Consider the following 11,343-nt stretch of genomic DNA (forward strand, 5'->3'; position numbering starts at 1 on the left):
ATATCAGAGATCAATCCACTGATTCATCTTAATACAACCATCAGTCCCAAATCTTTTAACAAGGTCGACATAATAGTCCTTTGTAGAAACTCCTAACAGAGTACATACTTAATTGTATTGTATAAATCCTTTGAAAAGGTGGACCTAAAAATTCTACTTAATCTTAAGTGAGTAGGTCACCAGAAGTGATGAATTGTAAGCCCTAATAGGCCAACTTTAGTACTGTAGTAGTTAAGCATTATGGGTGTCATCACTGCCCTAGTTTTGCCTTCTACTTGGAGAATTTTTGGGTTACCAAATATTATGTTATGGTGTTTCTAGTTTATTTCTCTATGTTCCATACTTGCAAGAAGATTTACTAATAAAATAAAATGGATTAAGTGAAAGAAGTTCAAATGGTTCCTAATTCATCCCCACACTCCCTCTCTATCACCTAGTTTGCATTACATTTCCAACATAGAAAAATTCCTCATCATTACTTTTAGATTCATTATCAATTTACTCTTTATAAAAATAACAAGATTTATTACATTTATATTTGTAGTCCTTGTTTCTCCTTTTTCTCTATCATCTCTTCTTCTTTTGTACTTTCTTTTTCTTATTTACTCCTTGTTTTCTTTGATAGGACATCATGCAACAATTTGACACATTTTGTTATACAAAAAATAAATTATAAGAAGTTTTCCTTTGTATTTTCCTCTTCCTCTTTGAAGTCATCTAGCCATCAATGCCTCAACCTCATAAAGGTCATGATCATAAATATCACTATCACTTTTAACACATTTTTCTTTTCCTTTCTTACTAAGAACCAATTGTGATTAAAAGGAATATTCAATAGTGGTAGGGGTGAAATTATCAAAATTTAACACCTCGAAATTAGTAAGTCTAACAATCACACCTTCTAAGTTAGGTTATTACTAGGAGTACATCTCAATTCTTGTATTATAGAAAGCCTAATATATAAATAATGAGTAGAACTCTCAATACCTTGCTGATAACAACCTCATTATTAATCATTCCAATTTCTCCTCTTACAACATTAACAACCTCTTTAATTTTTCTATAATATTGGACAATATTCTCACTAGGAAAATTTCTCAATACCTTTTTTATGATAGCATCATCATTAATCATTCCATTTTCTCCTCTAATAGTATTAAAAACCTCTTTAATTCTTCTATAATACTAGACAATATTCTCACCTTCCATCATTCTCATTTCATCAAAGTTACCTCTCAACCTCTTTGATTTTTCCCTAAAGACATTTTTGTCTCCTCCATAGGTGGTCTATAGTGTATCTCACAATTCCTTGGTAGTCTTGCATTCTTTTATTTCATCAAACTAAACATAGCTTAGGGCTGATGCAATCTCCAATATAGCATGTTTGTGTTCTTGCTTCTCTTTCAGATGCTGATTTCTCAAAGGAAGAACTATTATCTCCACATATGCAATATCACAAAAATTTATTGCACCATCTCCAATTCCTATTAGATGTAGCCTCATTAAACGTTTTCATGTAGGGAATCTCTCTTTGTTCAAACTTGGCACCTCCTTTTTGTACATCTTGATCTTTAGCTTCAAGTGCCTTCAAACTTTTCTCTACAAGAACCAAATCTTTGATACCAATTATTAGAATGTTTAGAATAAATAAGAGGTGGGTCAGGGGCATTAAATTAGATATCCAAGGTCTTGATGTACCAATTTAACAAATGAACAATTCAACTACTCCATATCTTAACATCTATTAACCCTATCTCTATAGAAAACCTTTTTTAATATAAACTAGTTGTCCATTGTTCTAATAATAATAGACTTGTTGAATGTAAAACATTAACAATAAATCATCACAAATAACATCCTTACATGTTTGACACAAGGATAAAAATGGAAACCCAATTTAAGAAAAACCATTAGTAACATGTCACCAATCTTTTCACTCTTTTAAATTGGCCTCTCCTAGGAGCCAACCTTGTTAAAGGTTACAAACCACGTTATTAAATGTGACCTTCTTAAAGGATTCAATCACCCTATTAGGAGTTGCCTTGGTAGAATACTTTTGAACAATCCATTAGAATGCCACCTTAATTAAATGATTTGTATATGATTCTTAGGTCAAACCTGATTAAAGGATTTCAATACTGATTCAATGCTTAGAAAGTAGTACTAGGTTTTGATTTGACTAATGCATCTCACTCGAATATATATATCACAGCTCGCCTTATATGTTGATCCACTAACTGACCTTCATTGTCATCTCTATCTCTAATTCACTTGCCAACCCTTCAAGAAATGACTCTTCACCTCTTCAAAACTCTTCTTGTCCTTATACTTAAGATCTCCAATCAACAACATCAACAATAGCTCTAAGATTGCTATGTTAGCCCTTGTATCTCCTTAAATAGCTAATTATGATATTTTTCCATTTAAACACCCTGGTAGATCTTATGGTTAGGTTGGATTCATTGAATCCTTCCAACATTTTATATACTCTTTATCCTTCTAGAAAACTTTCTAAACTTCTCCTTGAATCCTTGCATATAAATGTGTAAACATAGTTTCCCTTGATTTAAATGTTCTAGGTCATCCATCCTTATCTTCCACATGCTTCACATATTCCAAGAAATCAACTATGTCAGCTAGAAATCACAATTTTCTTGTAAATTGTTTAATGATATCCATTGGACAACACTATGTTCTGATGCTCATTCATCACCAAGTTACTTAGCCACTACTAACTTTCTTGTTCGAGACATATACTAATGCTTGGTTAATAGTGATGCTCGGTCGACACTCTTCTTCTCAACATAGTCAACACTAGCATGAATCAACATATACTTCAAGTTTCTTACTTTTTCTCTTATGCTCAGTCAAGCCTATGCATTTGATGATCTTTGGTCACTTCCTCAAGGCTTTATTACAAATCCCTTCTTCACTTGTAGGATGATTTAAACAATCAATATATTGTGTTAAAGTCTAACTAATCAAGTTCCCATTGTAGTTTCTTCTCATAACTCAACCTTTCCTCTAGGTGCTATTGTTATGACTAACTTCTCAAATTCTCTCCATTCATCATTTAGATGTGACACTCAAATCAGATTAAAAGATGACATACCTATAATTTTTGAAAATATAACAATTGTTCCAATTGTAGTTCAACCAAAAATTTCAGCATGAGTGAAATGAATTCAAGAATTTTTGATTAACTTGAACCTTATATTATAAATTTAAAAAGTTTGAGATCTATGATTATAGAAGTGACCTCAATTTGGTCCACACCCTAAGATCTATGATCAAGAGTTGTGGAAATATATTTTATCATCGATGAAGCTAACTTAATTTTTTTATAATGAAGGGGACTATGATACAAATGTAAGCAACAAATTTACAACTAGATGGATGCACCTCAAAATGAGCAACTCATAATTATTTGAAAAAAAAATTTAAAAAAAAATTTAAATAGTAAAAGTATAACCAGTTCGTTTAAAGAAATAAAAAGAACATCCTCTTTCAATGATGCGTACCCTTCTCCCCCTCCATTAGGTAGTGAAAAGAGCTCTATAAAGTCATTGTTTTGAATGGATTAAAATATTTTATTTCATCTAAATTAATTGTTAACTAACTATTATTAGCATGTTTACGCATCATTATTTTTTAATATCAATTTGTTTATGTAATAAAATAAAATTTAAATTGTAAATTTATGTAAGTTTTTGTACCAATTTTTAAATTAGATTTCACTTCAATTTAGATAAGAGTAGAAATGAATAAATATATTATATTAAATTATTTAGAGGAAACACTATATTAAATAGATAATTACTTTAGGAATAAATAAAATATTACATTTAATATTAAATAAGATTATATGGATAAATTTAATGTTAGAAACTATAACTCATTATTAGATTTTCAATGTTATGCTAACAAATTTGGGAAGTTGATTGTTTAGGTAAATTAATATTTCAATTTATTTAAGATCACTTTCTTCACATTATTTAATGTTATTAATATAGTTTTATATCAATCATAAATGTTATGAGATTTTTTATGAGTATTTTTTTTGAAGTAATTGATTGCAACCAACAAGATGGGGGTGATGTCGATGTACAAAAAGGCTAAATAAACAGTTGGAGGTAACCTCCCTCACAACTTACCTATACCAACTTTAAACTTCAAAAAAAAAAAAAAGTTCATAGTTAGCTTAACAATAATAGTTGTCTTTAAACTAATATACATTATAGTTTGTAAAATAAAATAGTAGCCTTTACAAAAATTGATGCTATAAGACCCCATGGGGTACCAAGTTCATAGACGTAATCATAAACAAGCAAAAAAAGAAAAGACACTAGGCTAGCTACCCTTCTCAAGCTCATGGTCTTCTTCCTTCTTAGGAACATCCTTGTGCCTGTCCTCACCTTTTGTTTTAATCAATTTGTCCAGGATGGTTTTTAACCAATCCTCAGCTAGGAACCCATAGATGGAACAAGTGGTCTCAGTGACTTTGCCTAGGTCCTTTTACTCTTTGTTTTCCTATAGAAAATAAAGGGTGGTGGTCGAGGAGTGCATGACCTTGGTGGAAAACTCCACCAAGTTTTTGAACCTCTAGCAGATAGCAATTTGGTTTTCAGCTAGGTCCCTGATGGAATTGTCTAGCCTTTCTAGTCTCACCTTGCTATGGCTATGCTTTCCCTTCATCTCAACACCTTTAAGAGTTTCTTTTATTAAGGAGGTAATATCATCCACCCCACTCCTAGGTAGGGTAGCCTCGAGAGTGTTAAAGATATCGGAGGGACTTATTGGGCTTGGGGTATTTTTTTGTCCCAAAGCATTCTCTTTTTTTCAGTAGGTTTAGCATCACTTTTGGAGGAATCAAAGATGGATTCATTCATGGGGGGTGACTTAAATTTTTCCATCTTGAGGCATTTGTTTGACCTCTAAGCACTTTTCTTACCCTTCCTAGTTTCTAAATCTTACTCAATGAGGCTAACCTCTAAGTATATTTTGATATTAGGGGCAGGGGTTTTCTTGAACTTCTTATGGCTAGAGCTAGGCCCAAGGTCAAGGGAGGCTTGATGGGTGAAAAAGGAAAGGGGGTTAATCAAAAGTAGTGGATTCACAAAAAAATGATTGGTATAAAGTTTATTTATCAACCCTTGGTGGATGAACTAGAAGGTTTTTTCCTCCTCATGTTTCCTTGTTGCCTTAAGAATACCATCCTCTAGAGAATGCAATAACATAAACAAGAAGGAGATGTGGTCCAAATTCTTGAAATGATTTAGGATGGAGAAATGGTAGTAGCATAGTACCTTGAAATGGTCCTCCAAGGTGATGTACCACATGATGACATAGAAGATTATGTCTCAAGGCTTAGAAAGGGCAGCCTGAGAAAACCCACCACACATTCTCTTCGGTTCCTCTTTGACCTTAAACAATTTTGGTAGGCTAGCTTCCTCATTGGCCTTTGCTTGCCTCTTCCAGTTCTTTCCTTCCATTGAAAATGCACCAACCCTTACAATGGTTTCTTCTAAAATATTGAAGCTCATGCCATTAACAGTCACCTTCCTATCCTTCCAAGTTTAGAGAATTGCATCAATATAATGTCATCATGCTTCACCTTACCCTCCATATACTATAAAATACCACCTTCCTTCACCACCTCTCTTCTATGAATGGTATCTTCCATACTCACTGGTTCTATTTGATTGCTATTTCCCATACTATCACCCAAATTAACCACTAATTCATTAGATGACATAACCTTGTTCTAGGTTTTGACATTGATGGATATAAATTGAAGAACCTCAACAAATAAAATGAAAAGGCATTGCATGACCATCATAAGTCTGCAATGTTTCTTGAAAAATAAGAGACCCCTCTTCATGACATGTGTGAGCATTCTCTTTCCTTTTATATCTAGCCATTACCTATTGTATCTTGTGTGGGAACTCATTAACCTTTCATTTTGATCATTACTAGATCATTCAATGCATCTTGCCAAATCCTCCTTTTGTGTCCTTTTATGGTAGTAATTAATGTTCATGGCAACCGAAATCACAATGCAAATTAGTAAACAATCATGCCAAAAACTCCCTTTATGAAGCATCCTATTCAAATGCCCACGTGGAGAAAAGAAGCTATGCCATCCATTTTGGTTATTGATATGGAATTAATGAAGGTATGATCCCTTTCCATCACAACTTGAGCTAATGATGGTAATCTTCTGATGTCATCCCATTCCACAAGGTACGTGACACTGTGGCCAGATTTAGCTAGTTCATCATCCACATCATTTCTCTCATGATATATATGAGCTATGTGGATCTCTTGGAAATATTCCATCAGCCTTCATATTTCATTCATTATAAATTTAATCAAACAATTACTTCTATCTTCTCCCTTAGCAGCCTTAATGATTAACATTGAGACTCCCTCAATAGCCTTCTTATTGACACCCCAAGCTTTAGTAGTCTGAAGCCTCTAGAGAAATGCTAGTGCTTCAACTTCATTGTTAGATCCCCCTCTATGATTTCTAGTGTAGGTGTCAACCATATTTCCCATAATGTTGCAAAGGATACCTCCCACAATGGTGCTACCCAACACAACCAAACCATCAAATTTTAGCTTGAGCCAAGAGTTAGGGGGGATGCCACATCGTCTTCATTTTAGCCATTTGGAATTGTCAAATTGAGTCACCATTGGGCCAACATTCCAAGTTGAAGCCCATTTCATACCAAAATCACCTAGGGGGTTCAGGGAGCTTCCACTACCATACCCTATTGCGTTCTTGTAGAAGCCTGATAGTGATCTGGGCCACCCCCTAGTTGGTATTTGCTTGGTTCCTAAAAATCTTTTTTTTACTCTCCTTCCAAATATTCCATGAAATGTATGGGGTTAGAAATGTCCATAACATTTTGAGGTATGGGTGGTTAGTTAGGCCATCTATTCATGCACCACTCAACCTCTCATAAAGCAAGAACATCCCTCCAAACCTTCATGGAAAAAGGGTAGTGAATAAACATATGATTAATAGATTTAGCTTCATTGAGACATAAAATACAAAAATTAGCAAGCTAGTACCCTCTATGCTGGAGATTGTCAATAGTGAGAATTGACCAATGCAAGGTTTTCCACCAAAAGAAGTTTATCTTTTGAAGAATCCAAGGGTACCAAATGTTATGCCAATCAGCATGTGCCACTTTCCCCCCGTGTCACAAAGGTAACCAGATTTAACTATGAACTCCCCCAAAGGTGTGGGCTTCCAAACTAGAGAATCCTCCATAGGGGTGAAAGGAATCCTCTAGTTGTGTGGGATGACATGCAGCTCATGTGAAAGGCCCAAATCCCTAGGCCCAAGGTTCTAGAAGGTAATCCATTGTCTAACAAGGGTGATAAAATTTCATATCCAAGGGCCACAAATTCTAGTGTAATACCCCCATAGAGGTAGAAACTTAGTTTTCATGAGGGGGTTCTCATGAATTGATTGATCCTCCCATAATTCAATCGAATTTTCTTTTTCTAATATCTAGTGACACCATTTTCTTACGGTCTTATGGTTATTAACAACATTGTTCTAGATTTTTGGATTCTTGGAGGAGAGTTTGAACACAAGGAAACTAATGAGGAGGCAAACCTCCAAGATATTTAGCCAATATTATATTACACCAACTTCCATGGTAGTTTAGTAAATTCTAGCCAATTTTAATTAAGATATCCCTATTTAGGTAACGAATTCTTCTTAAGTTCAAACCTCCAAGATCTTTTGAGTGCTAAAATTTCTCCCAACTCACCAAGCTCATTCTGGTCCTCTCTTTAGTATCAGACCATAACAAATTCCTCTATATTTTCTCAAGAGTATCTTTGAATCTACCAAGGATTTTGAATATGGAGAGGAAATACATTGGGATACCTTGTAGAGAGGTAGAGAGAAGCTGGAGTTTCCAAGAATTACTCAAAAATTGTCCCTTCTAGCCCACTAGATTACATTGAAAGCATTCAATCAGACCATTCCAATATTGGTTGGTGAATTTCTTTATGGTAGGTGGTAGGCCAAGATAAGTGTCAGGGATGCATGCTTCTTGAAAATCAAGAATCTTAGTCACATTTTCTCTCAAACTAGTAATGGTATTGAAGAAATAAACTTTTTTTTTTTGATAATTAATGCATTGGCCAAATATCAACACATAGTGGTAGAGTGTCCTTCCATTCTCCAGATTCATGAATTGATGAGATGTTGTATAAGAAAGTGTCATCCACAAATTTCTTGATAACTTGTTGGGGGCATCGAAACGCTTAATTTTGCCACAGTTAGTTAAAGAAACTATATTTCTACTTAATATTTCCACCACAATAATAAAAATATAGGGAGATAGGGGGTCACCTTGATGTAATCTATGGGAGGAGGAAAAGAAGTTACCAAGGGTTTCATTAACAAGCACCGAGAAAGTAACAAAAGTGTTGGTGTAAATAGATATTTACTATTTACACTTTACTTAAGTTTACTTAGGTTAGTGGATTATTTTATTATTTTTCATTATTTTATTATTTATTTTGTGAGACACTTAGGAGTTTGCACACCTTTATGAGTTGTCATGTTGACAACACAGAAGTATGCAAATCTAATTCAGTACATGGTGTCACAACACTGGAGTTTGCATCATTCACTATGTTGTCATGTAAACAACATAGTTATTCACACTCCCTTTTTAGCACATGTTGTCTACAACATAAATTTGCATGCTACACCATTGTAGGCTTATCCTCTTATCATTGCACTTACTTCTATGTTTAATGGAGGATAACCCATATCTGGTGGACATGTGCTTGGTTGTATGACTTATCATGATGTTGATTATTAGGCATTCTAGATACATCTCAGAGGCCTTTATATATAGGCATTCTTAGTGTACTTGTACATTGAATTGAATACTATATAGTTATTTTGATCATACTCTGGTCTATTTTGTGCTTGTCTTTGAGTTCCTTAGTCTTGGGTGAATTTTTCCCTAAGGAAAATTCTTACAAAAAGTAACAACATTTTTAATAATCTTGCTAACCTTCTCATTGAATCTAAGTTTGACAAGTATAGCAAAGAGAAAATCCCACCTAACTTTATCATAAGCTTTGGAAATGTCTAGTATAAGGGCCATACCTTGGATCTTATACTTTTCCATAGAGTGAATCACATCATGGGTGGTTATAACTACATCAAGAATTTTTCTCCCAGGCACAAACCCATTCTGGTATGAGCCAATGAATTTTTCCAAGAGGGGCTTAATGTGATTCACCATAACCTTAGCCTGAACCTTATAAATAGTGTTGAGAACAATGAAGGTATTATTTAGTTCCTTCAGCAGCTTTCATGTTCTAACAAAGTCTCCAACGACATGGATGGCATCATATTTGACAATGTCCCATAATTCCTAAAAAAAAATAGGAGGGAAGTCATTAGGCCCAAGGGATTTATACTGATTCATACTGAAAATAACATTTTTGACTTCTTCCTCCTTGACCATTCTCATTGTCTCCTCATTCATTTGGTTATTAAACATAGGTTGAAATAATCCCAGTATATCATTTTGTAAAATAATATTAGCCTGGGTAAATAGAGGGTTGTACATTTTGTGGAAGTAGGAGTCGACTTTATCTTCTATCTGTTCCAGTTTGGTGATTTCCTGATGATTATCATCCAACAACATGTTGATAGTGTTTCTCTTTTTCCTTCTTGAGGTTGATCTTTGGAAGAACGTTGTGTTTTGCCCCCCTCCTCTAGCCATTGTACCCTAGATTTCTATTTCCAAAAGACTTCCTCCCTATTCAAGAGGATTTTCCATTCATCTTTGCACTCCCTCTCCTCCATGTGGTGATGCTCATATGAGTCACTTTGTGCAAGTAAATTTTGGAAAGCTTCTAGCTTTCTTTAGTGGCCTTCTTATCTTTGGATAGACTTTCAAAAGAAGATTTACTCCATTCTCTCACTTCCCTTCAGATCTAGTCAAGTTTTCTAGCAATCCAGAGCATAGTAGTGCCTTCCACTGGTTCCTTGCACCATCGAGCAATACAATCCCTAAACTCAATATATGAATGCCACATGATCTCATATCTGAAAGGCCTTCTTCTAGTAGGATATTGTGCCCAAGAGAGAAGCAACATAGAGTAGTCCAAAATGGTCCTCATGCACACCATTAAGGAGGTATGTTGAAGGATGTCCATCCAGTAGAGATAAGGGCCCTTTCTAGCCTATCCTGAATCATGTTTTTCCCTAGTCTATTATTAGACAAGTGAAAATGAAACCCTAGAGATCAATATCAATTAGGTCATTTTTTCTCAAGAAATCCTCCAAGTCTTTTATGCTTTCTAAAAAATCCTCCAACCCTCCTAATTTTTTTGAAAGGTATAATGGTGTGTTGAAATCTCCCATACATAAAATATTTTCTTTTTGCATGGAAGTAGCCATAATGGTAGCCTCATTCCAAACAAAAAGTCTACCATTATGAGTGTTGGGGGCATAAAAATTTAAAATAGTCCAACTACCTGATTAGTTCATGAAATTAGTGGCTATGAAATGGGTACTGATAGAGATATCCACTCCCACCACCTTGTCAAGATTCCACATAGTAGCAATGCCACCAGAAGTACCATTAACTTTACTATAGGTATATCTAGCACCTAGCCAAACATACTCAACCACTCTAAAAAAAACTTGCTTAGTCATTTTAACTTCCTACAAAAGAATCATATCAATTTTGAGTTCAATGATCTTTTTTTTGATTTCATACTACTTCTTGTGACTATTCAGTCCCTCACATTCCAGGATATGATCTTCATCCTTAATGGTTCTAGGTATCATTTAGGGTTTTTTGTTTCCCTATGCAATATCCTTTTATGTTTCTTTCTGATGGATGCTCACGATTGAGGGTCTCTTGGCCATAGATTAACCAACATCCACCTTAATCCTACCTTTGTTCTTCCTATTTGGGACCATCCACTCAACAAGGCATGGGTCCTCTAAGAGGGGTTAAAAAACTTCAACAATACTTGGGAGGGAAACCACAAGGGTTTCATTTAACAATGGTGAGTGAACCCCCAAGTTTGTGGGAAAACTGTATGGAAGTATTCCATCTGTAGCCATTTCTTTGTCCAACACCTCATTACCCGAGTGTGGTATTTCTAGGATCTATGGCTACCCTTCTTCAAGAGAAACAATGTCCATTATGAGTTTAGTCCTCAAACCTTGCACCATGTCCATTTCCTCATGAGGGGTTTTAGAAATCTCATCTATACAAGGGGTTTCATGGGACTGTGGAACCCTCTCACATCTAGCTGGTTCTAAGTTAACCTAATAGC

This window comes from Cupressus sempervirens, chromosome 3, assembly GCF_028749045.1.
Source record: "Cupressus sempervirens isolate cs-2001-9-10 chromosome 3, ASM2874904v1, whole genome shotgun sequence".
Taxonomy (NCBI): Eukaryota; Viridiplantae; Streptophyta; class Pinopsida; order Cupressales; family Cupressaceae; genus Cupressus; species Cupressus sempervirens.